Raw genomic sequence first — 24,335 nt, forward strand, 5'->3', positions numbered from 1 at the left:
GTGCTAAAGTGATTCCACAGGGGGTCGAACCCTGGACCTTCTGCGTGTTAAGCAGATATGATAACCACTACATCATGGAATCAACAGAGGCCAGAAAGTCATAAATCCAATACTATGGTGTACAGGAGCCAGCAATGCCTTAAATTAAGTAAAAAGTCACACTGACTGTTCCACATCACGTCTCTTATGTGCTAAAGTGCCTCCACTGGGGGATTGAACCCAGGACCTTCTGCGTGCTAACCAGATATGATGACCACTACATCATGGAATCAACGGAGGCCAGAAAGTCATAAATCCAATACTATGGTGTACAGGAGCCAGCAATGCCTTAAATTAAGTTAAAAATAGCACTGACTTCTCCACATCACGTCGAGTACATGGTAAAGTGATTCCACTGGGGATTGAAACAAGGACCTTCTATGTGATAAGCAGACATGATATCATTTTAGAAGGTACCAGGGAAAACGAATCAGATTAGTGGCTTTAAGTGATTCCACTGGGGATCGAACCCAGGACCTTCTGCGTGTAAAGCAGATATGATAACCACTACATCATGGAATCAACGCAGGTGAGAATGTCATAAATCCAATACTATGGTGTACAGGAGCCAACAATGCCTTAAATTAAGTTAAAAGCAGCACTGACAGCTCCACATCACATCGAGCACATGGTAAAGTGATTCCAAAGGGGGTCGAACCCTGGACCTTCTGCGTGTGAAGCAGACGTGATAACCGCTACACCATGGAATCAACAGAGGCCAGAAAGTCATAAATCCAATACTATGGTGTACAGGAGCCAGCAATGCCTTAAATTAAGTTAAAAGTAGCACTGACGGTTCCACATCACATCTAATATGTGCTAAAATGATTCCACTGGGGATTGAACCCAGGACCTTCTGTGTATTAAGCAGATATGATCACCTCTACATCATGGAATCAACACAGGTGAGAAAGTCAGAAATCCAATACTATGGTGTACAGGAGCTAGGAATGCCTTAAATTAAGTTAAAAGTAGCACTGACTTTTCCACATCACGTCGAGTACATGGTAAAGTGATTCCACTAGGGATTGAAACAAGGACCTTCTTCGTGTTAAGCAGTCAAAAAGTCAAAAATCCAATACTATGGTGTACAGGCAATGTCTGAAATTAAGTAAAAAGTAGCACTGACGGTTCAACATCACATATAATATGTGCTAAAATGATTCCACAGGGGGTCGAACCCTGGACCTTCTGCGTGTTAAGCAGATATGACAACCACTACATCATGGAACCAACGCAGGTGAGAAAGTCATAAATCCAATACTATGGTGTACAGGATCCAGCAATGCCTTAAACAGCTCCACATCACGTCGAGCACATGGTAAAGTGATTCCACAGGGGGTCGAACCCTGGACCTTCTGCGTGTGAAGCAGACGTGATAACCGCTACACCATGGAATCCGCTTCATTAGTCAAATAGGAAATCCCACACAATGGTTGTCTGCAGTTACGACGTACCGAAATCAAGTTAGAATCGGCAGTGACCTTCCAAAGGAAAGATGGCTCTATGTTTAGCCTTTTAAAACTGTACCACATTGGTTCTGCTCAAACTAATGTCATTTGGGTAGCTTTCTTTGAAATTATTTAGGGTCTGATTAAGTCTGATTACATGGTTTGGCCAGGGCGTGGCCTCAGGTGTCAACATTTTACCCAGAAATATTTAAGTAACTCAAAATAGATCATGTGATTCCACTGGGGATTGAAACAAGGACCTTCTTCGTGTTAAGCAGTCAAAAAGTCAAAAATCCAATACTATGGTGTACAGGCAATGTCGGAAATTAAGTAAAAAGTAGCACTGACGGCTCAACATCACATATTACATGTGCTAAAGTGATTCCACAGGGGGTCGAACCCTGGACCTTCTGCGTGTTAAGCAGATATGATAACCACTACATCATGGAATCAACAGAGGCCAGAAAGTCATAAATCCAATACTATGGTGTACAGGAGCCAGCAATGCCTTAAATTAAGTAAAAAGTCACACTGACTGTTCCACATCACGTCTCTTATGTGCTAAAGTGCCTCCACTGGGGGATTGAACCCAGGACCTTCTGCGTGCTAACCAGATATGATGACCACTACATCATGGAATCAACAGAGGCCAGAAAGTCATAAATCCAATACTATGGTGTACAGGAGCCAGCAATGCCTTAAATTAAGTTAAATATAGCACTGACTTCTCCACATCACGTCGAGTACATGGTAAAGTGATTCCACTGGGGATTGAAACAAGGACCTTCTATGTGATAAGCAGACATGATATCATTTTAGAAGGTACCAGGGAAAACCAATCAGATTAGTGGCTTTAAGTGATTCCACTGGGGATCAAACCCAGGACCTTCTGCGTGTAAAGCAGATATGATAACCACTACATCATGGAATCAACGCAGGTGAGAAAGTCATAAATCCAATACTATGGTGTACAGGAGCCAACAATGCCTTAAATTAAGTTAAAAGCAGCACTGACAGCTCCACATCACATCGAGCACATGGTGAAGTGATTCCACAGGGGGTCGAACGCTGGACCTTCTGCGTGTGAAGCAGACGTGATAACCGCTACACCATGGAATCCTCTTCATTACTCAAATAGGAAATCCCACACAATGGTTTCCTGCAGTTACGACGTACCGAAATCAAGTTAGAATCGGCAGTGACCTTCCAAAGGAAAGATGGCTTTATGTTTAGCCTTTTAAAACTGTACCACATTGGTTCTGCTTAAACTAATGTCATTTGGGTAGCTTTCTTTGAAATTATTTAGGGTCTGATTAGGTCTGATTACATGGTTTGGCCAGGGCGTGGCCTCAGGTGTTAACATTTTACCCAGAAATATTTAAGTAACTCAAAATAGATCATGTGATTCCACTGGGGATTGAAACAAGGACCTTCTTCGTGTTAAGCAGTCAAAAAGTCAAAAATCCAATACTATGGTGTACAGGCAATGTCGGAAATTAAGTAAAAAGTAGCACTGACGGCTCAACATCACATATAATATGTGCTAAAGTGATTCCACAGGGGGTCGAACCCTGGACCTTCTGCGTGTTAAGCAGATATGATAACCACTACATCATGGAATCAACAGAGGCCAGAAAGTCATAAATCCAATACTATGGTGTACAGGAGCCAGCAATGCCTTAAATTAAGTAAAAAGTCGCACTGACTGTTCCACATCACGTCTCATATGTGCTAAAGTGCCTCCACTGGGGGATTGAACCCAGGACCTTCTGCGTGCTAACCAGATATGATGACCACTACATCATGGAATCAACGGAGGCCAGAAAGTCATAAATCCAATACTATGGTGTACAGGAGCCAGCAATGCCTTAAATTAAGTTAAAAGTAGCACTGACTGCTCCACATCACGTCGAGTACATGGTAAAGTGATTCCACTGGGGATTGAAACAAGGACCTTCTATGTGATAAGCAGACATGATATCATTTTAGAAGGTACCAGGGAAAACGAATCAGATTAGTGGCTTTAAGTGATTCCACTGGGGATCGAACCCAGGACCTTCTGCGTGTAAAGCAGATATGATAACCACTACATCATGGAATCAACGCAGGTGAGAAAGTCATAAATCCAATACTATGGTGTACAGGAGCCAACAATGCCTTAAATTAAGTTAAAAGCAGCACTGACAGCTCCACATCACATCGAGCACATGGTAAAGTGATTCCACAGGGGGTCGAATCCTAGACCTTCTGCGTGGGAAGCAGACGTGATAACCGCTACACCATGGAATCAACAGAGGCCAGAAAGTCATAAATCCAATACTATGGTGTACAGGAGCCAGCAATGCCTTAAATTAAGTTAAAAGTAGCACTGACGGTTCCACATCACATCTAATATGTGCTAAAATGATTCCACTGGAGATTGAACCCAGGACCTTCTGTGTATTAAGCAGATATGATCACCTCTACATCATGGAATCAACACAGGTGAGAAAGTCAGAAATCCAATACTATGGTGTACAGGAGCTAGGAATGCCTTAAATTAAGTTAAATATGGCACTGACTTCTCCACATCACGTCGAGTACATGGTAAAGTGATTCCACTGGGGATTGACACAAGGACCTTCTATGTGATAAGCAGACATGATATCATTTTAGAAGGTACCAGGGAAAACCAATCAGATTAGTGGCTTTAAGTGATTCCACTGGGGATCAAACCCAGGACCTTCTGCGTGTAAAGCAGATATGATAACCACTACATCATGGAATCAACGCAGGTGAGAAAGTCATAAATCCAATACTATGGTGTACAGGAGCCAACAATGCCTTAAATTAAGTTAAAAGCAGCACTGACAGCTCCACATCACATCGAGCACATGGTGAAGTGATTCCACAGGGGGTCGAACGCTGGACCTTCTGCGTGTGAAGCAGACGTGATAACCGCTACACCATGGAATCCTCTTCATTACTCAAATAGGAAATCCCACACAATGGTTTCCTGCAGTTACGACGTACCGAAATCAAGTTAGAATCGGCAGTGACCTTCCAAAGGAAAGATGGCTTTATGTTTAGCCTTTTAAAACTGTACCACATTGGTTCTGCTTAAACTAATGTCATTTGGGTAGCTTTCTTTGAAATTATTTAGGGTCTGATTAGGTCTGATTACATGGTTTGGCCAGGGCGTGGCCTCAGGTGTTAACATTTTACCCAGAAATATTTAAGTAACTCAAAATAGATCATGTGATTCCACTGGGGATTGAAACAAGGACCTTCTTCGTGTTAAGCAGTCAAAAAGTCAAAAATCCAATACTATGGTGTACAGGCAATGTCTGAAATTAAGTAAAAAGTAGCACTGACGGCTCAACATCACATATAATATGTGCTAAAGTGATTCCACAGGGGGTCGAACCCTGGACCTTCTGCGTGTTAAGCAGATATGATAACCACTACATCATGGAATCAACAGAGGCCAGAAAGTCATAAATCCAATACTATGGTGTACAGGAGCCAGCAATGCCTTAAATTAAGTAAAAAGTCGCACTGACTGTTCCACATCACGTCTCTTATGTGCTAAAGTGATTCCACTGGGGATTGAACCCAGGACCTTCTGCGTGCTAACCAGATATGATGACCACTACATCATGGAATCAACGGAGGCCAGAAAGTCATAAATCCAATACTATGGTGTACAGGAGCCAGCAATGCCTTAAATTAAGTTAAAAATAGCACTGACATCTCCACATCACGTCGAGTACATGGTAAAGTGATTCCACTGGGGATTGAAACAAGGACCTTCTATGTGATAAGCAGACATGATATCATTTTAGAAGGTACCAGGGAAAACGAATCAGAGAAGTGGCTTTAAGTGATTCCACTGGGGATCGAACCCAGGACCTTCTGCGTGTAAAGCAGATATGATAACCACTACATCATGGAATCAACGCAGGTGAGAAAGTCATAAATCCAATACTATGGTGTACAGGAGCCAACAATGCCTTAAATTAAGTTAAAAGCAGCACTGACAGCTCCACATCACATCGAGCACATGGTAAAGTGATTCCACAGGGGGTCGAATCCTAGACCTTCTGCGTGTGAAGCAGACGTGATAACCGCTACACCATGGAATCAACAGAGGCCAGAAAGTCATAAATCCAATACTATGGTGTACAGGAGCCAGCAATGCCTTAAATTAAGTTAAAAGTAGCACTGACGGTTCCACATCACATCTAATATGTGCTAAAATGATTCCACTGGGGATTGAACCCAGGACCTTCTGTGTATTAAGCAGATATGATCACCTCTACATCATGGAATCAACACAGGTGAGAAAGTCAGAAATCCAATACTATGGTGTACAGGAGCTAGGAATGCCTTAAATTAAGTTAAAAGTAGCACTGACTTTTCCACATCACGTCGAGTACATGGTAAAGTGATTCCACAAGGGATTGAAACAAGGACCTTCTTCGTGTTAAGCAGTCAAAAAGTCAAAAATCCAATACTATGGTGTACAGGCAATGTCTGAAATTAAGTAAAAAGTAGCACTGACGGTTCAACATCACATATAATATGTGCTAAAATGATTCCACAGGGGGTCGAACCCTGGACCTTCTGCGTGTTAAGCAGATATGATAACCACTACATCATGGAACCAACGCAGGTGAGAAAGTCATAAATCCAATACTATGGTGTACAGGATCCAGCAATGCCTTAAATTAAGTTAAAAGCAGCACTGACAGCTCCACATCACGTCGAGCACATGTTAAAGCAATTCCACAGGGGGTCGAACCCTGGACCTTCTACGTGTGAAGCAGACGTGATAACCGCTACACCATGGAGTCCTCTTCATTAGTCAAATAGGAAATCCCACACAATGGTTTTCTGCAGTTATGACGTACCGAAATCAAGTTAGAATTGGCAGTGACCTTCCAAAGGAAAGATGGCTTTATGTTTAGCCTTTTAAAACTGTACCACATTGGTTATGCTTAAACTAATGTCATTTGGGTAGCTTTCTTTGAAATTATTTAGGGTCTGATTACATGGTTTGGCCAGGGCGTGGCCTCAGGTGTCAACATTTTACCCAGAAATATTTAAGTAACTCAAAACAGATCATCTGATTCCACTGGGGATTGAAACAAGGACCTTCTACGTGTTAAGCAGTCAAAAAGTCAAAAATCCAATACTATGGGCAATGTCTTAAATTAAGTAAAAAGTAGCACTGACGGTTCAACATCACATCTAATATGTGCTAAAGTGATTCCACAGGGGGTCGAACCCTGGACCTTCTGCGTGTTAAGCAGATATGATAACCACTACATCATGGAATCAACGGAGGCCAGAAAGTCATAATTCCAATACTATAGTGTACAGGAGCCAGCAATGCCTTAAATTAAGTTAAATGTAGCACTGACAGTTCCACATCACGTCTCATATGTGCTAAAGTGACTCCACTGGGGATTGAACCCAGGACCTTCTGCGTGTTAAGCAGATATGATAACCACTACATCATGGAATCAACGGAGGCCAGAAAGTCATAAATCCAATACTATGGTGTACAGGAGCCAGCAATGCCTTAAATTAAGTAAAAAGGCGCACTGACTGTTCCACATCACGTCTCTTATGTGCTAAAGTGCCTCCACTGGGGGATTGAACCCAGGCCCTTCTGCGTGTTAACCAGATATGATGACCACTACATCATGGAATCAACGGAGGCCAGAAAGTCATAAATCCAATACTATGGTGTACAGGAGCCAGCAATGCCTTAAATTTAGTTAAAAATAGCACTGACTTCTCCACATCACGTCGAGTACATGGTAAAGTGATTCCACTGGGGATTGAAACAAGGACCTTCTATGTGATAAGCAGACATGATATCATTTTAGAAGGTACCGGGGAAAACGAATCAGAGAAGTGGCTTTAAGTGATTCCACTGGGGATCAAACCCGGGACCTTCTGCGTGTGAAGCAGATATGACAACCACTACATCATGGAATCAATGCAGGTGAGAAAGTCATAAATCCAATACTATGGTGTACAGGATCCAGCAATGCCTTAAACAGCTCCACATCACGTCGAGCACATGGTAAAGTGATTCCACAGGGGGTCGAACCCTGGACCTTCTGCGTGTGAAGCAGACATGATAACCGCTACACCATGGAATCCTCTTCATTACTCAAATAGGAAATCCCACACAATGGTTTCCTGCAGTTACGACGTACCGAAATCAAGTTAGAATCGGCAGTGACCTTCCAAAGGAAAGATGGCTTTATGTTTAGCCTTTTAAAACTGTACCACATTGGTTCTGCTTAAACTAATGTCATTTGGGTAGCTTTCTTTGAAATTATTTAGGGTCTGATTAGGTCTGATTACATGGTTTGGCCAGGGCGTGGCCTCAGGTGTTAACATTTTACCCAGAAATATTTAAGTAACTCAAAATAGATCATGTGATTCCACTGGGGATTGAAACAAGGACCTTCTTCGTGTTAAGCAGTCAAAAGTCAAAAATCCAATACTATGGTGTACAGGCAATGTCGGAAATTAAGTAAAAAGTAGCACTGACGGCTCAACATCACATATAATATGTGCTAAAGTGATTCCACAGGGGGTCGAACCCTGGACCTTCTGCGTGTTAAGCAGATATGATAACCACTACATCATGGAATCAACAGAGGCCAGAAAGTCATAAATCCAATACTATGGTGTACAGGAGCCAGCAATGCCTTAAATTAAGTAAAAAGTCGCACTGACTGTTCCACATCACGTCTCTTATGTGCTAAAGTGCCTCCACTGGGGGATTGAACCCAGGACCTTCTGCGTGCTAACCAGATATGATGACCACTACATCATGGAATCAACAGAGGCCAGAAAGTCATAAATCCAATACTATGGTGTACAGGAGCCAGCAATGCCTTAAATTAAGTTAAATATAGCACTGACTTCTCCACATCACGTCAAGTACATGGTAAAGTGATTCCACTGGGGATTGAAACAAGGACCTTCTATGTGATAAGCAGACATGATATCATTTTAGAAGGTACCAGGGAAAACCAATCAGATTAGTGGCTTTAAGTGATTCCACTGGGGATCGAACCCAGGACCTTCTGCGTGTAAAGCAGATATGATAACCACTACATCATGGAATCAACGCAGGTGAGAAAGTCATAAATCCAATACTATGGTGTACAGGAGCCAACAATGCCTTAAATTAAGTTAAAAGCAGCACTGACAGCTCCACATCACATCGAGCACATGGTAAAGTGCTTCCACAGGGGGTCGAACCCTGGACCTTCTGCGTGTGAAGCAGACGTGATAACCGCTACACCATGGAATCCTCTTCATTACTCAAATAGGAAATCCCACACAATGGTTTCCTGCAGTTACGACGTACCGAAATCAAGTTAGAATCGGCAGTGACCTTCCAAAGGAAAGATGGCTTTATGTTTAGCCTTTTAAAACTGTACCACATTGGTTCTGCTTAAACTAATGTCATTTGGGTAGCTTTCTTTGAAATTATTTAGGGTCTGATTAGGTCTGATTACATGGTTTGGCCAGGGCGTGGCCTCAGGTGTTAACATTTTACCCAGAAATATTTAAGTAACTCAAAATAGATCATGTGATTCCACTGGGGATTGAAACAAGGACCTTCTTCGTGTTAAGCAGTCAAAAAGTCAAAAATCCAATACTATGGTGTACAGGCAATGTCTGAAATTAAGTAAAAAGTAGCACTGACGGCTCAACATCACATATAATATGTGCTAAAGTGATTCCACAGGGGGTCGAACCCTGGACCTTCTGCGTGTTAAGCAGATATGATAACCACTACATCATGGAATCAACAGAGGCCAGAAAGTCATAAATCCAATACTATGGTGTACAGGAGCCAGCAATGCCTTAAATTAAGTAAAAAGTCACACTGACTGTTCCACATCACGTCTCTTATGTGCTAAAGTGCCTCCACTGGGGGATTGAACCCAGGACCTTCTGCGTGCTAACCAGATATGATGACCACTACATCATGGAATCAACGGAGGCCAGAAAGTCATAAATCCAATACTATGGTGTACAGGAGCCAGCAATGCCTTAAATTAAGTTAAAAATAGCACTGACTTCTCCACATCACGTCGAGTACATGGTAAAGTGATTCCACTGGGGATTGAAACAAGGACCTTCTATGTGATAAGCAGACATGATATCATTTTAGAAGGTACCAGGGAAAACGAATCAGATTAGTGGCTTTAAGTGATTCCACTGGGGATCGAACCCAGGACCTTCTGCGTGTAAAGCAGATATGATAACCACTACATCATGGAATCAACGCAGGTGAGAATGTCATAAATCCAATACTATGGTGTACAGGAGCCAACAATGCCTTAAATTAAGTTAAAAGCAGCACTGACAGCTCCACATCACATCGAGCACATGGTAAAGTGATTCCAAAGGGGGTCGAACCCTGGACCTTCTGCGTGTGAAGCAGACGTGATAACCGCTACACCATGGAATCAACAGAGGCCAGAAAGTCATAAATCCAATACTATGGTGTACAGGAGCCAGCAATGCCTTAAATTAAGTTAAAAGTAGCACTGACGGTTCCACATCACATCTAATATGTGCTAAAATGATTCCACTGGGGATTGAACCCAGGACCTTCTGTGTATTAAGCAGATATGATCACCTCTACATCATGGAATCAACACAGGTGAGAAAGTCAGAAATCCAATACTATGGTGTACAGGAGCTAGGAATGCCTTAAATTAAGTTAAAAGTAGCACTGACTTTTCCACATCACGTCGAGTACATGGTAAAGTGATTCCACTAGGGATTGAAACAAGGACCTTCTTCGTGTTAAGCAGTCAAAAAGTCAAAAATCCAATACTATGGTGTACAGGCAATGTCTGAAATTAAGTAAAAAGTAGCACTGACGGTTCAACATCACATATAATATGTGCTAAAATGATTCCACAGGGGGTCGAACCCTGGACCTTCTGCGTGTTAAGCAGATATGACAACCACTACATCATGGAACCAACGCAGGTGAGAAAGTCATAAATCCAATACTATGGTGTACAGGATCCAGCAATGCCTTAAACAGCTCCACATCACGTCGAGCACATGGTAAAGTGATTCCACAGGGGGTCGAACCCTGGACCTTCTGCGTGTGAAGCAGACGTGATAACCGCTACACCATGGAATCCGCTTCATTAGTCAAATAGGAAATCCCACACAATGGTTGTCTGCAGTTACGACGTACCGAAATCAAGTTAGAATCGGCAGTGACCTTCCAAAGGAAAGATGGCTCTATGTTTAGCCTTTTAAAACTGTACCACATTGGTTCTGCTCAAACTAATGTCATTTGGGTAGCTTTCTTTGAAATTATTTAGGGTCTGATTAAGTCTGATTACATGGTTTGGCCAGGGCGTGGCCTCAGGTGTCAACATTTTACCCAGAAATATTTAAGTAACTCAAAATAGATCATGTGATTCCACTGGGGATTGAAACAAGGACCTTCTTCGTGTTAAGCAGTCAAAAAGTCAAAAATCCAATACTATGGTGTACAGGCAATGTCGGAAATTAAGTAAAAAGTAGCACTGACGGCTCAACATCACATATAATATGTGCTAAAGTGATTCCACAGGGGGTCGAACCCTGGACCTTCTGCGTGTTAAGCAGATATGATAACCACTACATCATGGAATCAACAGAGGCCAGAAAGTCATAAATCCAATACTATGGTGTACAGGAGCCAGCAATGCCTTAAATTAAGTAAAAAGTCACACTGACTGTTCCACATCACGTCTCTTATGTGCTAAAGTGCCTCCACTGGGGGATTGAACCCAGGACCTTCTGCGTGCTAACCAGATATGATGACCACTACATCATGGAATCAACAGAGGCCAGAAAGTCATAAATCCAATACTATGGTGTACAGGAGCCAGCAATGCCTTAAATTAAGTTAAATATAGCACTGACTTCTCCACATCACGTCGAGTACATGGTAAAGTGATTCCACTGGGGATTGAAACAAGGACCTTCTATGTGATAAGCAGACATGATATCATTTTAGAAGGTACCAGGGAAAACCAATCAGATTAGTGGCTTTAAGTGATTCCACTGGGGATCAAACCCAGGACCTTCTGCGTGTAAAGCAGATATGATAACCACTACATCATGGAATCAACGCAGGTGAGAAAGTCATAAATCCAATACTATGGTGTACAGGAGCCAACAATGCCTTAAATTAAGTTAAAAGCAGCACTGACAGCTCCACATCACATCGAGCACATGGTGAAGTGATTCCACAGGGGGTCGAACGCTGGACCTTCTGCGTGTGAAGCAGACGTGATAACCGCTACACCATGTAATCCTCTTCATTACTCAAATAGGAAATCCCACACAATGGTTTCCTGCAGTTACGACGTACCAAAATCAAGTTAGAATCGTCAGTGACCTTCCAAAGGAAAGATGGCTTTATGTTTAGCCTTTTAAAACTGTACCACATTGGTTCTGCTTAAACTAATGTCATTTGGGTAGCTTTCTTTGAAATTATTTAGGGTCTGATTAGGTCTGATTACATGGTTTGGCCAGGGCGTGGCCTCAGGTGTTAACATTTTACCCAGAAATATTTAAGTAACTCAAAATAGATCATGTGATTCCACTGGGGATTGAAACAAGGACCTTCTTCGTGTTAAGCAGTCAAAAAGTCAAAAATCCAATACTATGGTGTACAGGCAATGTCTGAAATTAAGTAAAAAGTAGCACTGACGGCTCAACATCACATATAATATGTGCTAAAGTGATTCCACAGGGGGTCGAACCCTGGACCTTCTGCGTGTTAAGCAGATATGATAACCACTACATCATGGAATCAACAGAGGCCAGAAAGTCATAAATCCAATACTATGGTGTACAGGAGCCAGCAATGCCTTAAATTAAGTAAAAAGTCGCACTGACTGTTCCACATCACGTCTCTTATGTGCTAAAGTGCCTCCACTGGGGGATTGAACCCAGGACCTTCTGCGTGCTAACCAGATATGATGACCACTACATCATGGAATCAACAGAGGCCAGAAAGTCATAAATCCAATACTATGGTGTACAGGAGCCAGCAATGCCTTAAATTAAGTTAAAAATAGCACTGACTTCTCCACATCACGTCGAGTACATGGTAAAGTGATTCCACTGGGGATTGAAACAAGGACCTTCTATGTGATAAGCAGACATGATATCATTTTAGAAGGTACCAGGGAAAACGAATCAGATTAGTGGCTTTAAGTGATTCCACTGGGGATCGAACCCAGGACCTTCTGCGTGTAAAGCAGATATGATAACCACTACATCATGGAATCAACGCAGGTGAGAAAGTCATAAATCCAATACTATGGTGTACAGGAGCCAACAATGCCTTAAATTAAGTTAAAAGCAGCACTGACAGCTCCACATCACATCGAGCACATGGTAAAGTGATTCCACAGGGGGTCGAATCCTAGACCTTCTGCGTGTGAAGCAGACGTGATAACCGCTACACCATGGAATCAACAGAGGCCAGAAAGTCATAAATCCAATACTATGGTGTACAGGAGCCAGCAATGCCTTAAATTAAGTTAAAAGTAGCACTGACGGTTCCACATCACATCTAATATGTGCTAAAATGATTCCACTGGGGATTGAACCCAGGACCTTCTGTGTATTAAGCAGATATGATCACCTCTACATCATGGAATCAACACAGGTGAGAAAGTCAGAAATCCAATACTATGGTGTACAGGAGCTAGGAATGCCTTAAATTAAGTTAAATATAGCACTGACTTCTCCACATCACGTCGAGTACATGGTAAAGTGATTCCACTGGGGATTGACACAAGGACCTTCTATGTGATAAGCAGACATGATATCATTTTAGAAGGTACCAGGGAAAACCAATCAGATTAGTGGCTTTAAGTGATTCCACTGGGGATCAAACCCAGGACCTTCTGCGTGTAAAGCAGATATGATAACCACTACATCATGGAATCAACGCAGGTGAGAAAGTCATAAATCCAATACTATGGTGTACAGGAGCCAACAATGCCTTAAATTAAGTTAAAAGCAGCACTGACAGCTCCACATCACATCGAGCACATGGTGAAGTGATTCCACAGGGGGTCGAACGCTGGACCTTCTGCGTGTGAAGCAGACGTGATAACCGCTACACCATGGAATCCTCTTCATTACTCAAATAGGAAATCCCACACAATGGTTTCCTGCAGTTACGACGTACCGAAATCAAGTTAGAATCGGCAGTGACCTTCCAAAGGAAAGATGGCTTTATGTTTAGCCTTTTAAAACTGTACCACATTGGTTCTGCTTAAACTAATGTCATTTGGGTAGCTTTCTTTGAAATTATTTAGGGTCTGATTAGGTCTGATTACATGGTTTGGCCAGGGCGTGGCCTCAGGTGTTAACATTTTACCCAGAAATATTTAAGTAACTCAAAATAGATCATGTGATTCCACTGGGGATTGAAACAAGGACCTTCTTCGTGTTAAGCAGTCAAAAAGTCAAAAATCCAATACTATGGTGTACAGGCAATGTCTGAAATTAAGTAAAAAGTAGCACTGACGGCTCAACATCACATATAATATGTGCTAAAGTGATTCCACAGGGGGTCGAACCCTGGACCTTCTGCGTGTTAAGCAGATATGATAACCACTACATCATGGAATCAACAGAGGCCAGAAAGTCATAAATCCAATACTATGGTGTACAGGAGCCAGCAATGCCTTAAATTAAGTAAAAAGTCGCACTGACTGTTCCACATCACGTCTCTTATGTGCTAAAGTGCCTCCACTGGGGGATTGAACCCAGGACCTTCTGCGTGCTAACCAGATATGATGACCACTACATCATGGAATCAACGGAGGCCAGAAAGTCATAAATCCAATACTATGGTGTACAGGAGCCAGCAATGCCTTAAATTAAGTTAAAAATAGCACTGACTTCTCCACATCACGTCGAGTACATGGTAAAGTGATTCCACTGGGGATTGAAACAAGGACCTTCTATGTGATAAGCAGACATGATATCATTTTAGAAGGTACCAGGGAAAACGAATCAGATTAGTGGCTTTAAGTGATTCCACTGGGGATCGAACCCAGGACCTTCTGCGTGTAAAGCAGATATGATAACCACTACATCATGGAATCAACGCAGGTGAGAAAGTCATAAATCCAATACTATGGTGTACAGGAGCCAACAATGCCTTAAATTAAGTTAAAAGCAGCACTGACAGCTCCACATCACATCGAGCACATGGTAAAGTGATTCCACAGGGGGTCGAATCCTAGACCTTCTGCGTGTGAAGCAGACGTGATAACCGCTACACCATGGAATCAACAGAGGCCAGAAAGTCATAAATCCAATACTATGGTGTACAGGAGCCAGCAATGCCTTAAATTAAGTTAAAAGTAGCATTGACGGTTCCACATCACATCTAATATGTGCTAAAATGATTCCACTGGGGATTGAACCCAGGACCTTCTGTGTATTAAGCAGATATGATCACCTCTACATCATGGAATCAACACAGGTGAGAAAGTCAGAAATCCAATACTATGGTGTACAGGAGCTAGGAATGCCTTAAATTAAGTTAAAAGTAGCACTGACTTTTCCACATCACGTCGAGTACATGGTAAAGTGATTCCACAAGGGATTGAAACAAGGACCTTCTTCGTGTTAAGCAGTCAAAAAGTCAAAAATCCAATACTATGGTGTACAGGCAATGTCTGAAATTAAGTAAAAAGTAGCACTGACGGTTCAACATCACATATAATATGTGCTAAAATGATTCCACAGGGGGTCGAACCCTGGACCTTCTGCGTGTTAAGCAGATATGATAACCACTACATCATGGAACCAACGCAGGTGAGAAAGTCATAAATCCAATACTATGGTGTACAGGATCCAGCAATGCCTTAAATTAAGTTAAAAGCAGCACTGACAGCTCCACATCACGTCGAGCACATGGTAAAGCAATTCCACAGGGGGTCGAACCCTGGACCTTCTACGTGTGAAGCAGACGTGATAACCGCTACACCATGGAGTCCTCTTCATTAGTCAAATAGGAAATCCCACACAATGGTTTTCTGCAGTTATGACGTACCGAAATCAAGTTAGAATTGGCAGTGACCTTCCAAAGGAAAGATGGCTTTATGTTTAGCCTTTTAAAACTGTACCACATTGGTTCTGCTTAAACTAATGTCATTTGGGTAGCTTTCTTTGAAATTATTTAGGGTCTGATTACATGGTTTGGCCAGGGCGTGGCCTCAGGTGTCAACATTTTACCCAGAAATATTTAAGTAACTCAAAACAGATCATCTGATTCCACTGGGGATTGAAACAAGGACCTTCTACGTGTTACGCAGTCAAAAAGTCAAAAATCCAATACTATGGGCAATGTCTTAAATTAAGTAAAAAGTAGCACTGACGGTTCAACATCACATCTAATATGTGCTAAAGTGATTCCACAGGGGGTCGAACCCTGGACCTTCTGCGTGTTAAGCAGATATGATAACCACTACATCATGGAATCAACGGAGGCCAGAAAGTCATAATTCCAATACTATAGTGTACAGGAGCCAGCAATGCCTTAAATTAAGTTAAATGTAGCACTGACAGTTCCACATCACGTCTCATATGTGCTAAAGTGACTCCACTGGGGATTGAACCCAGGACCTTCTGCGTGTTAAGCAGATATGATAACCACTACATCATGGAATCAACGGAGGCCAGAAAGTCATAAATCCAATACTATGGTGTACAGGAGCCAGCAATGCCTTAAATTAAGTTAAAAATAGCACTGACTTCTCCACATCACGTCGAGTACATGGTAAAGTGATTCCACTGGGGATTGAAACAAGGACCTTCTATGTGATAAGCAGACATGATATCATTTTAGAAGGTACCGGGGAAAACGAATCAGAGAAGTGGCTTTAAGTGATTCCACTGGGGATCAAACGCGGAACCTTCTGCGTGTGAAGCAGATATGACAACCACTACATCATGGAATCAATGCAGGTGAGAAAGTCATAAATCCAATACTATGGTGTACAGGATCCAGCAATGCCTTAAACAGCTCCACATCACGTCGAGCACATGGTAAAGTGATTCCACAGGGGGTCGAACCCTGGACCTTCTGCGTGTGAAGCAGACATGATAACCGCTACACCATGGAATCCTCTTCATTACTCAAATAGGAAATCCCACACAATGGTTTCCTGCAGTTACGACGTACCGAAATCAAGTTAGAATCGGCAGTGACCTTCCAAAGGAAAGATGGCTTTATGTTTAGCCTTTTAAAACTGTACCACATTGGTTCTGCTTAAACTAATGTCATTTGGGTAGCTTTCTTTGAAATTATTTAGGGTCTGATTAGGTCTGATTACATGGTTTGGCCAGGGCGTGGCCTCAGGTGTTAACATTTTACCCAGAAATATTTAAGTAACTCAAAATAGATCATGTGATTCCACTGGGGATTGAAACAAGGACCTTCTTCGTGTTAAGCAGTCAAAAAGTCAAAAATCCAATACTATGGTGTACAGGCAATGTCGGAAATTAAGTAAAAAGTAGCACTGACGGCTCAACATCACATATAATATGTGCTAAAGTGATTCCACAGGGGGTCGAACCCTGGACCTTCTGCGTGTTAAGCAGATATGATAACCACTACATCATGGAATCAACAGAGGCCAGAAAGTCATAAATCCAATACTATGGTGTACAGGAGCCAGCAATGCCTTAAATTAAGTAAAAAGTCGCACTGACTGTTCCACATCACGTCTCTTATGTGCTAAAGTGCCTCCACTGGGGGATTGAACCCAGGACCTTCTGCGTGCTAACCAGATAAGATGACCACTACATCATGGAATCAACGGAGGCCAGAAAGTCATAAATCCAATACTATGGTGTACAGGAGCCAGCAATGCCTTAAATTAAGTTAAAAATAGCACTGACTTCTCCACATCACGTCGAGTACATGGTAAAGTGATTCCACTGGGGATTGAAACAAGGACCTTCTATGTGATAAGCAGACATGACATCATTTTAGAAGGTACCAGGGAAAACGAATCAGATTAGTGGCTTTAAGTGATTCCACTGGGGATCGAACCCAGGACCTTCTGCTTGTAAAGCAGATATGATAACCACTACATCATGGAATCAACGCAGGTGAGAAAGTCATAAATCCAATACTATGGTGTACAGGAGCCAACAATGCCTTAAATTAAGTTAAAAGCAGCACTGACAGCTCCACATCACATCGAGCACATGGTAAAGTGATTCCACAGGGGGTCGAACCCTGGACCTTCTGCGTGTGAAGCAGACGTGATAACCGCTACACCATGGAATCCTCTTCATTACTCAAATAGGAAATCCCACACAATGGTTTCCTGCAGTTACGACGTACCGAAATCAAGTTAGAATTGGCAGTGACCTTCCAAAGGAAAGATGGCTTTATGTTTAGCCTTTTAAAACTGTACCACATTGGTTCTGCTTAAACTAATGTCATTTGGGTAGCTTTCTTTGAAATTATTTAGGGTCTGATTAGGTCTGATTACATGGTTTGGCCAGGGCGTGGCCTCAGGTGTTAACATTTTACCCAGAAATATTTAAGTAACTAAAAATAGATCATCTGATTCCACTGGGGATTGAAACAAGGACCTTCTACGTGTTAAGCAGTCAAAAAGTCAAAAATCCAATACTATGGTGAACAGGCAATGTCTGAAATTAAGTAAAAAGTAGCACTGACGGTTCAACATCACATCTAATATGTGCTAAAGTGATTCCACAGGGGGTCAAACCCTGGACCTTCTGCGTGTTAAGCAGATATGATAACCACTACACCATGGAATCAGCGGAGGCCAGAAAGTCATAAATCCAATACTATGGTGTACAGGAGCCAGCAATGCCTAAATTTAGTTAAAAGTAGCACTGACGGTTCCACATCGTCTATTATGGTAAAGTGATCCCACTGGGGATTGAAACAAGGACCTTCTATGTGATAAGCAGACATGATATCATTTTAGATGGTACCGGGGAAAATGAATCAGAGACGTGGCTTTAAGTGATTCCACTGGGGATCGAATGCAGGACCTTCTGCGTGTGAAGCAGATATGACAACCACTACATCATGGAATCCATGCAGGTGAGAAAGTCATAAATCCAATACTATGGTGTACAGGATAATGCCTTAAATTAAGTTAAAAGCAGCACTCACAGCTCCACATCACATCGAGCACATGGTAAAGTGATTCCACAGGTGGTCGAACCCTGGACCTTCTACGTGTGAAGCAGACGTGACAACCGCTACACCATGGCATTCTCTTCGTTAATCAAATAGGAAATCCCACACAATGGTTTTCTGCAGTTACGACGTACCGAAATCAAGTTAGAATTGGCAGTGACCTTCCAAAGGAAAGATGGCTTTATGTTTAGCCTTTTAAAACTGTCCCACATTGGTTATGCTTAAACTAATGTCATTTGGGTAGCTTTCTTTGAAATTATTTAGGGTCTGATTACATGGTTTGGCCAGGGCGTGGCCTCAGTTGTCAACATTTTACCCAGAAATATTTAAGTAACTCAAAATAGATCATCTGATTCCACTGGGGATTAAAACAAGGACCTTCTACGTGTTAAGCAGTCAAAAAGTCAAGAATCCAATACTATGGTGTACAGGCAATGTCTTAAATTAAGTAAAAAGTAGCACTGACGGTTCAACATCACATCTAATATGTGCTAAAGTGATTCCACAGGGGGTCGACCCCTGGACCTTCTGCGTGTTAAGCAGATATGATAACCACTACATCATGGAATCCAGAAAGTCATAATTCCAATACTATGGTGTACAGGAGCCAGCAATGCCTTAAATTAAGTTAAAAGTAGCACTGACGGTTCCACATCACGTCTCATATGTGCTAAAGTGACTCCACTGGGGATTGAACCCAGGACCTTCTGCGTGTTAAGCAGATATGATAACCACTACATCATGGAACCAACGGATGCCAGAAAGTCATAAATCCAATACTATGGTGTACAGGAGCTAGCAATGCCTTAAATTAAGTTAAAAGTAGCACTGACGGTTCCACATCACGTCTGATATGTGCTAAAGTGATTCCACTGGGGATTGAACCCAGGACCTTCTGTGTGTTAAGCAGATATGATCACCTCTACATCACGGAATCAACACAGGTGAGAAAGTCAGAAATCCAATACTATGGTGTACAGGAGCTAGCAATGCCTTAAATTAAGTTAAAAGTAGCACTGACTTCTCCACATCACGTCGAGAACATGGTAAAGTGATTCCACTGGGGATTGAAACAAGGACCTTCTATGTAAAAAGCAGACATGATATCATTTTAGAAGGTACCGGGGAAAACGAATCAGAGAAGTGGCTTTAAGTGATTCCACTGGGGATCGAACCCAGGACCTTCTACATGTAAAGCAGATATGATAACCTCTACATCATGGAATCAACGCAGGTGAGAAAGTCATAAATCCAATAGTATGGTGAACAGGAGCCAGCAATGCCTTAAATTAAGCTAAAAGCAGCACTGACAACTCCACATCACGTCAAGCACATGGTTAAGTGATTCCCCAGGGGGTCGAACCCTGGACCTTCTGCATGTGAAGCAGACGTGATAACCGCTACACCATGGAATCCTCTTCATTAGTCAAATAGGAAATCCCACACAATGGTTTCCTGCAGTTACGACGTACCGAAATCAAGTTAGAATCGGCAGTGACCTTCCAAAGGAAAGATGGCTTTATGTTTAGCCTTTTAAAAATGTACCACATTGGTTCTGCTTAAACTAATGTCATTTGGGTAGCTTTCTTTGAAATTATTTAGGGTCTGATGAGGTCTGATTACATGGTTTGGCCAGGGCGTGGCCTCAGGTGTCAACATTTTACCCAGAAATATTTAAGTAACTCAAAATAGATCATCTGATTCCACTGGGGATTGAAACAAGGACCTTCTACGTGTTAAGCAGTCAAAAAGTCAAAAATCCAATACTATGGTGTATAGGCAATGTCTTAAATTAAGTAAAAAGTAGCACTGACGGTTCAACATCACATCTAATATGTGCTAAAGTGATTCCACAGGGGGTTGAACCCTGGACCTTCTGCGTGTTAAGCAGATATGATAACCACTACATCATGGAATCAACAGAGGCCAGAAAGTCATAATTCCAATACTATGGTGTACAGGAGCCAGCAATGCCTTAAATTAAGTTAAAAGTAGCACTGACGGTTCCACATCACGTCTATTATGGTAAAGTGATTCCACTGGGGATTGAAACAAGGACCTTCTATGTTATAAGCAGACATGTTATCATTTTAGAAGGTACCGGGGAAAACGAATCAGAGAAGTGGCTTTAAGTGATTCCACTGGGGATCGAACCCAGGACCTTCTGCGTGTTAAGCAGATATGATAACCACTACATCATGGAATCAACGCAGGTGAGAAAGTCATAAATCCAATACTATGGTGTACAGGATCCAGCAATGCCTTAAATTAAGTTAAAAGCAGCTCCACATCACGTCAAGCACATGGTAAAGTGATTCCACAGGGGGTCGAACCCTGGACCTTCTGCGTGTGAAGCAGACGTGATAACCGCTACACCATGGAATCCACTTCATCAGTCAAATAGGAAATCCCACACAATGGTTTTCTGCAGTTACGACGTACCGAAATCAAGTTAGAATCGGCAGTGACCTTCCAAAGGAAAGATGGCTTTATGTTTAGCCTTTTAAAACTGTACCACATTGGTTCTGCTTAAACTAATGTCATTTGGGTAGCTTTCTTTGAAATTATTTAGGGTCTGATTAGGTCTGATTACATGGTTTGGCCAGGGCGTGGCCTCAGGTGTCAACATTTTACCCAGAAATATTTAAGTAACTCAAAATAGATCATGTGATTCCACTGGGGATTGAAACAAGGACCTTCTTCGTGTTAAGCAGTCAAAAAGTCAAAAATCCAATACTATGGTGTACAGGCAATGTCTGAAATTGAGTAAAAAGTAGCACTGACGGTTCAACATCACATATAATATGTGCTAAAGTGATTCCACAGGGGGTCGAACCCTGGACCTTCTGCGTGTTAAGCAGATATGATAACCACTACATCATGGAATCAACGGAGGCCAGTAAGTCATAATTCCAATACTATGGTGTACAGGAGCCAGCAATGCCTTAAATTAAGTTAAAAGTAGCACTGACGGTTCCACATCACATCTAATATGTGCTAAAATTATTCCACTGGGGATTGAACCCAGGACCTTCTGTGTATTAGGCAGATATGATCACCTCTACATCATGGAATCAACATAGGTGAGAAAGTCAGAAATCCAATACTATGGTGTACAGGAGCTAGCAATGCCTTAAATTAAGTTAACAGTAGCACTGACTTCTCCACATCACGTCGAGTACATGGTAAAGTGATTCCACTGGGGATTGAAACAAGGACCTTCTATGTGAAAAGCAGACATGATATCATTTTAGAAGGTACCGGGGAAAACGAATCAGAGAAGTGGCTTTAAGTGATTCCACTGGGGATCGAACCCAGGACCTTCTACATGTAAAGCAGATATGATAACCACTACATCATGGAATCAACGCAGGTGAGAAAGTCATAAATCCAATAGTATGGTGAACAGGAGCCAGCAATGCCTTAAATTAAGCTAAAAGCAGCACTGACAACTCCACATCACGTCAAGCACATGGTTAAGTGATTCCCCAGGGGGTCGAACCCTGGACCTTCTGCATGTGAAGCAGACGTGATAACCGCTACACCATGGAATCCTCTTCATTAGTCAAATAGGAAATCCCACACAATGGTTTCCTGCAGTTACGACGTACCGAAATCAAGTTAGAATCGGCAGTGACCTTCCAAAGGAAAGATGGCTTTATGTTTAGCCTTTTAAAAATGTACCACATTGGTTCTGCTTAAACTAATGTCATTTGGGTAGCTTTCTTTGAAATTATTTAGGGTCTGATGAGGTCTGATTACATGGTTTGGCCAGGGCGTGGCCTCAGGTGTCAACATTTTACCCAGAAATATTTAAGTAACTCAAAATAGATCATCTGATTCCACTGGGGATTGAAACAAGGACCTTCTACGTGTTAAGCAGTCAAAAAGTCAAAAATCCAATACTATGGTGTATAGGCAATGTCTTAAATTAAGTAAAAAGTAGCACTGACGGTTCAACATCACATCTAATATGTGCTAAAGTGATTCCACAGGGGGTTGAACCCTGGACCTTCTACGTGTTAAGCAGATGTGATAACCACTACATCATGGAATCAACAGAGGCCAGAAAGTCATAATTCCAATACTATGGTGTACAGGAGCCAGCAATGCCTTAAATTAAGTTAAAAGTAGCACTGACGGTTCCACATCACGTCTATTATGGTAAAGTGATTCCACTGGGGATTGAAACAAGGACGTTCTATGTTATAAGCAGACATGATATCATTTTAGAAGGTAACGGGGAAAACGAATCAGAGAAGTGGCTTTAAGTGATTCCACTGGGGATCGAACCCAGGACCTTCTGCGTGTTAAGCAGATATGATAACCACTACATCACGGAATCAACGCAGGTGAGAAAGTCATAAATCCAATACTATGGTGTACAGGATCCAGCAATGCCTTAAATTAAGTTAAAAGCAGCTCCACATCACGTCAAGCACATGGTAAAGTGATTCCACAGGGGGTCGAACCCTGGACCTTCTGCGTGTGAAGCAGACGTGATAACCGCTACACCATGGAATCCACTTCATCAGTCAAATAGGAAATCCCACACAATGGTTTTCTGCAGTTACGACGTACCGAAATCAAGTTAGAATCGGCAGTGACCTTCCAAAGGAAAGATGGCTTTATGTTTAGCCTTTTAAAACTGTACCACATTGGTTCTGCTTAAACTAATGTCATTTGGGTAGCTTTCTTTGAAATTATTTAGGGTCTGATTAGGTCTGATTACATGGTTTGGCCAGGGCGTGGCCTCAGGTGTCAACATTTTACCCAGAAATATTTAAGTAACTCAAAATAGATCATGTGATTCCACTGGGGATTGAAACAAGGACCTTCTTCGTGTTAAGCAGATATGATAACCACTACATCACGGAATCAACGCAGGTGAGAAAGTCATAAATCCAATACTATGGTGTACAGGATCCAGCAATGCCTTAAATTAAGTTAAAAGCAGCTCCACATCACGTCAAGCACATGGTAAAGTGATTCCACAGGGGGTCGAACCCTGGACCTTCTGCGTGTTAAGCAGATATGATAACCACTACATCATGGAATCAACGGAGGCCAGAAAGTCATAATTCCAATACTATAGTGTACAGGAGCCAGCAATGCCTTAAATTAAGTTAAATGTAGCACTGACGGTTCCACATCACGTCTCATATGTGCTAAAGTGACTCCACTGGGGATTGAACCCAGGACCTTCTGCGTGTTAAGCAGATATGATAACCACTACATCATGGAATCAACGGAGGCCAGAAAGTCATAAATCCAATACTATGGTGTACAGGAGCCAGCAATGCCTTAAATTAAGTAAAAAGTCGCACTGACTGTTCCACATCACGTCTCTTATGTGCTAAAGTGCCTCCACTGGGGGATTGAACCCAGAACCTTCTGCATGTTAACCAGATATGATGACCACTACATCATGGAATCAACGGAGTCCAAAAAGTCATAAATCCAATACTATGGTGTACAGGAGCCACCAATGCCTTAAATTGAGTTAAAAATAGCACTGACTTCTCCACATCACGTCGAGTACATGGTAAAGTGATTCCACTGGGGATTGAAACAAGGAC

The 24,335-nt window shown here is 42.1% G+C and overlaps 67 non-coding genes across 67 annotated transcripts; all 67 read right to left on the reverse strand.

Moving 5' to 3' along the window:
- Positions 1–9: 9 nt before the first annotated feature.
- On the reverse strand, positions 10–82 carry trnav-aac (transfer RNA valine (anticodon AAC)). The gene has a single exon. It is a non-coding gene; the product is annotated as a tRNA-Val (tRNA).
- Positions 83–488: 406 nt separating this feature from the next.
- Positions 489–561, reverse strand: trnav-uac (transfer RNA valine (anticodon UAC)). Its single transcript has one exon. It is a non-coding gene; the product is annotated as a tRNA-Val (tRNA).
- Positions 562–676: 115 nt separating this feature from the next.
- trnav-cac (transfer RNA valine (anticodon CAC)) lies at positions 677–749 on the reverse strand. The gene has a single exon. It is a non-coding gene; the product is annotated as a tRNA-Val (tRNA).
- Positions 750–1,199: 450 nt separating this feature from the next.
- On the reverse strand, positions 1,200–1,272 carry trnav-aac (transfer RNA valine (anticodon AAC)). Its single transcript has one exon. It is a non-coding gene; the product is annotated as a tRNA-Val (tRNA).
- Positions 1,273–1,366: 94 nt separating this feature from the next.
- On the reverse strand, positions 1,367–1,439 carry trnav-cac (transfer RNA valine (anticodon CAC)). The gene has a single exon. It is a non-coding gene; the product is annotated as a tRNA-Val (tRNA).
- Positions 1,440–1,869: 430 nt separating this feature from the next.
- trnav-aac (transfer RNA valine (anticodon AAC)) lies at positions 1,870–1,942 on the reverse strand. Its single transcript has one exon. It is a non-coding gene; the product is annotated as a tRNA-Val (tRNA).
- A 406-nt stretch (positions 1,943–2,348) lies between these two features.
- trnav-uac (transfer RNA valine (anticodon UAC)) lies at positions 2,349–2,421 on the reverse strand. Its single transcript has one exon. It is a non-coding gene; the product is annotated as a tRNA-Val (tRNA).
- Positions 2,422–2,536: 115 nt separating this feature from the next.
- On the reverse strand, positions 2,537–2,609 carry trnav-cac (transfer RNA valine (anticodon CAC)). The gene has a single exon. It is a non-coding gene; the product is annotated as a tRNA-Val (tRNA).
- A 430-nt stretch (positions 2,610–3,039) lies between these two features.
- trnav-aac (transfer RNA valine (anticodon AAC)) lies at positions 3,040–3,112 on the reverse strand. Its single transcript has one exon. It is a non-coding gene; the product is annotated as a tRNA-Val (tRNA).
- Positions 3,113–3,518: 406 nt separating this feature from the next.
- Positions 3,519–3,591, reverse strand: trnav-uac (transfer RNA valine (anticodon UAC)). The gene has a single exon. It is a non-coding gene; the product is annotated as a tRNA-Val (tRNA).
- Positions 3,592–3,706: 115 nt separating this feature from the next.
- Positions 3,707–3,779, reverse strand: trnag-ccc (transfer RNA glycine (anticodon CCC)). Its single transcript has one exon. It is a non-coding gene; the product is annotated as a tRNA-Gly (tRNA).
- A 405-nt stretch (positions 3,780–4,184) lies between these two features.
- On the reverse strand, positions 4,185–4,257 carry trnav-uac (transfer RNA valine (anticodon UAC)). Its single transcript has one exon. It is a non-coding gene; the product is annotated as a tRNA-Val (tRNA).
- Positions 4,258–4,372: 115 nt separating this feature from the next.
- Positions 4,373–4,445, reverse strand: trnav-cac (transfer RNA valine (anticodon CAC)). Its single transcript has one exon. It is a non-coding gene; the product is annotated as a tRNA-Val (tRNA).
- Positions 4,446–4,875: 430 nt separating this feature from the next.
- trnav-aac (transfer RNA valine (anticodon AAC)) lies at positions 4,876–4,948 on the reverse strand. The gene has a single exon. It is a non-coding gene; the product is annotated as a tRNA-Val (tRNA).
- A 115-nt stretch (positions 4,949–5,063) lies between these two features.
- On the reverse strand, positions 5,064–5,136 carry trnaa-agc (transfer RNA alanine (anticodon AGC)). The gene has a single exon. It is a non-coding gene; the product is annotated as a tRNA-Ala (tRNA).
- A 217-nt stretch (positions 5,137–5,353) lies between these two features.
- trnav-uac (transfer RNA valine (anticodon UAC)) lies at positions 5,354–5,426 on the reverse strand. Its single transcript has one exon. It is a non-coding gene; the product is annotated as a tRNA-Val (tRNA).
- A 115-nt stretch (positions 5,427–5,541) lies between these two features.
- trnav-cac (transfer RNA valine (anticodon CAC)) lies at positions 5,542–5,614 on the reverse strand. The gene has a single exon. It is a non-coding gene; the product is annotated as a tRNA-Val (tRNA).
- Positions 5,615–6,064: 450 nt separating this feature from the next.
- Positions 6,065–6,137, reverse strand: trnav-aac (transfer RNA valine (anticodon AAC)). Its single transcript has one exon. It is a non-coding gene; the product is annotated as a tRNA-Val (tRNA).
- Positions 6,138–6,252: 115 nt separating this feature from the next.
- Positions 6,253–6,325, reverse strand: trnav-cac (transfer RNA valine (anticodon CAC)). The gene has a single exon. It is a non-coding gene; the product is annotated as a tRNA-Val (tRNA).
- Positions 6,326–6,738: 413 nt separating this feature from the next.
- Positions 6,739–6,811, reverse strand: trnav-aac (transfer RNA valine (anticodon AAC)). Its single transcript has one exon. It is a non-coding gene; the product is annotated as a tRNA-Val (tRNA).
- Positions 6,812–6,926: 115 nt separating this feature from the next.
- Positions 6,927–6,999, reverse strand: trnav-aac (transfer RNA valine (anticodon AAC)). Its single transcript has one exon. It is a non-coding gene; the product is annotated as a tRNA-Val (tRNA).
- A 406-nt stretch (positions 7,000–7,405) lies between these two features.
- On the reverse strand, positions 7,406–7,478 carry trnav-cac (transfer RNA valine (anticodon CAC)). The gene has a single exon. It is a non-coding gene; the product is annotated as a tRNA-Val (tRNA).
- Positions 7,479–7,572: 94 nt separating this feature from the next.
- Positions 7,573–7,645, reverse strand: trnav-cac (transfer RNA valine (anticodon CAC)). Its single transcript has one exon. It is a non-coding gene; the product is annotated as a tRNA-Val (tRNA).
- Positions 7,646–8,074: 429 nt separating this feature from the next.
- trnav-aac (transfer RNA valine (anticodon AAC)) lies at positions 8,075–8,147 on the reverse strand. The gene has a single exon. It is a non-coding gene; the product is annotated as a tRNA-Val (tRNA).
- Positions 8,148–8,553: 406 nt separating this feature from the next.
- trnav-uac (transfer RNA valine (anticodon UAC)) lies at positions 8,554–8,626 on the reverse strand. The gene has a single exon. It is a non-coding gene; the product is annotated as a tRNA-Val (tRNA).
- A 115-nt stretch (positions 8,627–8,741) lies between these two features.
- trnav-cac (transfer RNA valine (anticodon CAC)) lies at positions 8,742–8,814 on the reverse strand. The gene has a single exon. It is a non-coding gene; the product is annotated as a tRNA-Val (tRNA).
- Positions 8,815–9,244: 430 nt separating this feature from the next.
- trnav-aac (transfer RNA valine (anticodon AAC)) lies at positions 9,245–9,317 on the reverse strand. The gene has a single exon. It is a non-coding gene; the product is annotated as a tRNA-Val (tRNA).
- Positions 9,318–9,723: 406 nt separating this feature from the next.
- trnav-uac (transfer RNA valine (anticodon UAC)) lies at positions 9,724–9,796 on the reverse strand. The gene has a single exon. It is a non-coding gene; the product is annotated as a tRNA-Val (tRNA).
- Positions 9,797–9,911: 115 nt separating this feature from the next.
- On the reverse strand, positions 9,912–9,984 carry trnav-cac (transfer RNA valine (anticodon CAC)). The gene has a single exon. It is a non-coding gene; the product is annotated as a tRNA-Val (tRNA).
- A 450-nt stretch (positions 9,985–10,434) lies between these two features.
- trnav-aac (transfer RNA valine (anticodon AAC)) lies at positions 10,435–10,507 on the reverse strand. Its single transcript has one exon. It is a non-coding gene; the product is annotated as a tRNA-Val (tRNA).
- Positions 10,508–10,601: 94 nt separating this feature from the next.
- On the reverse strand, positions 10,602–10,674 carry trnav-cac (transfer RNA valine (anticodon CAC)). Its single transcript has one exon. It is a non-coding gene; the product is annotated as a tRNA-Val (tRNA).
- A 430-nt stretch (positions 10,675–11,104) lies between these two features.
- trnav-aac (transfer RNA valine (anticodon AAC)) lies at positions 11,105–11,177 on the reverse strand. The gene has a single exon. It is a non-coding gene; the product is annotated as a tRNA-Val (tRNA).
- A 406-nt stretch (positions 11,178–11,583) lies between these two features.
- Positions 11,584–11,656, reverse strand: trnav-uac (transfer RNA valine (anticodon UAC)). Its single transcript has one exon. It is a non-coding gene; the product is annotated as a tRNA-Val (tRNA).
- Positions 11,657–11,771: 115 nt separating this feature from the next.
- Positions 11,772–11,844, reverse strand: trnav-cac (transfer RNA valine (anticodon CAC)). Its single transcript has one exon. It is a non-coding gene; the product is annotated as a tRNA-Val (tRNA).
- A 430-nt stretch (positions 11,845–12,274) lies between these two features.
- Positions 12,275–12,347, reverse strand: trnav-aac (transfer RNA valine (anticodon AAC)). The gene has a single exon. It is a non-coding gene; the product is annotated as a tRNA-Val (tRNA).
- Positions 12,348–12,753: 406 nt separating this feature from the next.
- Positions 12,754–12,826, reverse strand: trnav-uac (transfer RNA valine (anticodon UAC)). The gene has a single exon. It is a non-coding gene; the product is annotated as a tRNA-Val (tRNA).
- A 115-nt stretch (positions 12,827–12,941) lies between these two features.
- Positions 12,942–13,014, reverse strand: trnav-cac (transfer RNA valine (anticodon CAC)). The gene has a single exon. It is a non-coding gene; the product is annotated as a tRNA-Val (tRNA).
- Positions 13,015–13,419: 405 nt separating this feature from the next.
- On the reverse strand, positions 13,420–13,492 carry trnav-uac (transfer RNA valine (anticodon UAC)). Its single transcript has one exon. It is a non-coding gene; the product is annotated as a tRNA-Val (tRNA).
- A 115-nt stretch (positions 13,493–13,607) lies between these two features.
- On the reverse strand, positions 13,608–13,680 carry trnav-cac (transfer RNA valine (anticodon CAC)). The gene has a single exon. It is a non-coding gene; the product is annotated as a tRNA-Val (tRNA).
- A 430-nt stretch (positions 13,681–14,110) lies between these two features.
- trnav-aac (transfer RNA valine (anticodon AAC)) lies at positions 14,111–14,183 on the reverse strand. Its single transcript has one exon. It is a non-coding gene; the product is annotated as a tRNA-Val (tRNA).
- Positions 14,184–14,589: 406 nt separating this feature from the next.
- trnav-uac (transfer RNA valine (anticodon UAC)) lies at positions 14,590–14,662 on the reverse strand. The gene has a single exon. It is a non-coding gene; the product is annotated as a tRNA-Val (tRNA).
- A 115-nt stretch (positions 14,663–14,777) lies between these two features.
- trnav-cac (transfer RNA valine (anticodon CAC)) lies at positions 14,778–14,850 on the reverse strand. The gene has a single exon. It is a non-coding gene; the product is annotated as a tRNA-Val (tRNA).
- A 450-nt stretch (positions 14,851–15,300) lies between these two features.
- Positions 15,301–15,373, reverse strand: trnav-aac (transfer RNA valine (anticodon AAC)). Its single transcript has one exon. It is a non-coding gene; the product is annotated as a tRNA-Val (tRNA).
- A 115-nt stretch (positions 15,374–15,488) lies between these two features.
- Positions 15,489–15,561, reverse strand: trnav-cac (transfer RNA valine (anticodon CAC)). The gene has a single exon. It is a non-coding gene; the product is annotated as a tRNA-Val (tRNA).
- A 413-nt stretch (positions 15,562–15,974) lies between these two features.
- Positions 15,975–16,047, reverse strand: trnav-aac (transfer RNA valine (anticodon AAC)). The gene has a single exon. It is a non-coding gene; the product is annotated as a tRNA-Val (tRNA).
- Positions 16,048–16,162: 115 nt separating this feature from the next.
- Positions 16,163–16,235, reverse strand: trnav-aac (transfer RNA valine (anticodon AAC)). Its single transcript has one exon. It is a non-coding gene; the product is annotated as a tRNA-Val (tRNA).
- Positions 16,236–16,619: 384 nt separating this feature from the next.
- On the reverse strand, positions 16,620–16,692 carry trnav-cac (transfer RNA valine (anticodon CAC)). Its single transcript has one exon. It is a non-coding gene; the product is annotated as a tRNA-Val (tRNA).
- Positions 16,693–17,122: 430 nt separating this feature from the next.
- trnav-aac (transfer RNA valine (anticodon AAC)) lies at positions 17,123–17,195 on the reverse strand. The gene has a single exon. It is a non-coding gene; the product is annotated as a tRNA-Val (tRNA).
- A 406-nt stretch (positions 17,196–17,601) lies between these two features.
- trnav-uac (transfer RNA valine (anticodon UAC)) lies at positions 17,602–17,674 on the reverse strand. The gene has a single exon. It is a non-coding gene; the product is annotated as a tRNA-Val (tRNA).
- Positions 17,675–17,789: 115 nt separating this feature from the next.
- On the reverse strand, positions 17,790–17,862 carry trnav-cac (transfer RNA valine (anticodon CAC)). The gene has a single exon. It is a non-coding gene; the product is annotated as a tRNA-Val (tRNA).
- Positions 17,863–18,292: 430 nt separating this feature from the next.
- trnav-aac (transfer RNA valine (anticodon AAC)) lies at positions 18,293–18,365 on the reverse strand. The gene has a single exon. It is a non-coding gene; the product is annotated as a tRNA-Val (tRNA).
- Positions 18,366–19,253: 888 nt separating this feature from the next.
- On the reverse strand, positions 19,254–19,326 carry trnav-aac (transfer RNA valine (anticodon AAC)). The gene has a single exon. It is a non-coding gene; the product is annotated as a tRNA-Val (tRNA).
- Positions 19,327–19,432: 106 nt separating this feature from the next.
- On the reverse strand, positions 19,433–19,505 carry trnav-aac (transfer RNA valine (anticodon AAC)). Its single transcript has one exon. It is a non-coding gene; the product is annotated as a tRNA-Val (tRNA).
- A 115-nt stretch (positions 19,506–19,620) lies between these two features.
- On the reverse strand, positions 19,621–19,693 carry trnav-aac (transfer RNA valine (anticodon AAC)). Its single transcript has one exon. It is a non-coding gene; the product is annotated as a tRNA-Val (tRNA).
- Positions 19,694–19,910: 217 nt separating this feature from the next.
- trnav-uac (transfer RNA valine (anticodon UAC)) lies at positions 19,911–19,983 on the reverse strand. Its single transcript has one exon. It is a non-coding gene; the product is annotated as a tRNA-Val (tRNA).
- A 115-nt stretch (positions 19,984–20,098) lies between these two features.
- On the reverse strand, positions 20,099–20,171 carry trnav-cac (transfer RNA valine (anticodon CAC)). Its single transcript has one exon. It is a non-coding gene; the product is annotated as a tRNA-Val (tRNA).
- Positions 20,172–20,601: 430 nt separating this feature from the next.
- Positions 20,602–20,674, reverse strand: trnav-aac (transfer RNA valine (anticodon AAC)). The gene has a single exon. It is a non-coding gene; the product is annotated as a tRNA-Val (tRNA).
- Positions 20,675–20,889: 215 nt separating this feature from the next.
- Positions 20,890–20,962, reverse strand: trnav-aac (transfer RNA valine (anticodon AAC)). Its single transcript has one exon. It is a non-coding gene; the product is annotated as a tRNA-Val (tRNA).
- A 106-nt stretch (positions 20,963–21,068) lies between these two features.
- On the reverse strand, positions 21,069–21,141 carry trnav-cac (transfer RNA valine (anticodon CAC)). The gene has a single exon. It is a non-coding gene; the product is annotated as a tRNA-Val (tRNA).
- A 430-nt stretch (positions 21,142–21,571) lies between these two features.
- On the reverse strand, positions 21,572–21,644 carry trnav-aac (transfer RNA valine (anticodon AAC)). Its single transcript has one exon. It is a non-coding gene; the product is annotated as a tRNA-Val (tRNA).
- Positions 21,645–22,049: 405 nt separating this feature from the next.
- Positions 22,050–22,122, reverse strand: trnav-uac (transfer RNA valine (anticodon UAC)). Its single transcript has one exon. It is a non-coding gene; the product is annotated as a tRNA-Val (tRNA).
- A 115-nt stretch (positions 22,123–22,237) lies between these two features.
- trnav-cac (transfer RNA valine (anticodon CAC)) lies at positions 22,238–22,310 on the reverse strand. Its single transcript has one exon. It is a non-coding gene; the product is annotated as a tRNA-Val (tRNA).
- A 430-nt stretch (positions 22,311–22,740) lies between these two features.
- Positions 22,741–22,813, reverse strand: trnav-aac (transfer RNA valine (anticodon AAC)). The gene has a single exon. It is a non-coding gene; the product is annotated as a tRNA-Val (tRNA).
- Positions 22,814–23,028: 215 nt separating this feature from the next.
- Positions 23,029–23,101, reverse strand: trnav-aac (transfer RNA valine (anticodon AAC)). The gene has a single exon. It is a non-coding gene; the product is annotated as a tRNA-Val (tRNA).
- A 106-nt stretch (positions 23,102–23,207) lies between these two features.
- trnav-cac (transfer RNA valine (anticodon CAC)) lies at positions 23,208–23,280 on the reverse strand. Its single transcript has one exon. It is a non-coding gene; the product is annotated as a tRNA-Val (tRNA).
- Positions 23,281–23,742: 462 nt separating this feature from the next.
- trnav-aac (transfer RNA valine (anticodon AAC)) lies at positions 23,743–23,815 on the reverse strand. Its single transcript has one exon. It is a non-coding gene; the product is annotated as a tRNA-Val (tRNA).
- A 115-nt stretch (positions 23,816–23,930) lies between these two features.
- trnav-aac (transfer RNA valine (anticodon AAC)) lies at positions 23,931–24,003 on the reverse strand. Its single transcript has one exon. It is a non-coding gene; the product is annotated as a tRNA-Val (tRNA).
- Positions 24,004–24,335: the final 332 nt, after the last annotated feature.

Source organism: Gouania willdenowi, chromosome 22 (assembly GCF_900634775.1).
Source record: "Gouania willdenowi chromosome 22, fGouWil2.1, whole genome shotgun sequence".
NCBI classification, from domain to species: Eukaryota; Metazoa; Chordata; class Actinopteri; order Blenniiformes; family Gobiesocidae; genus Gouania; species Gouania willdenowi.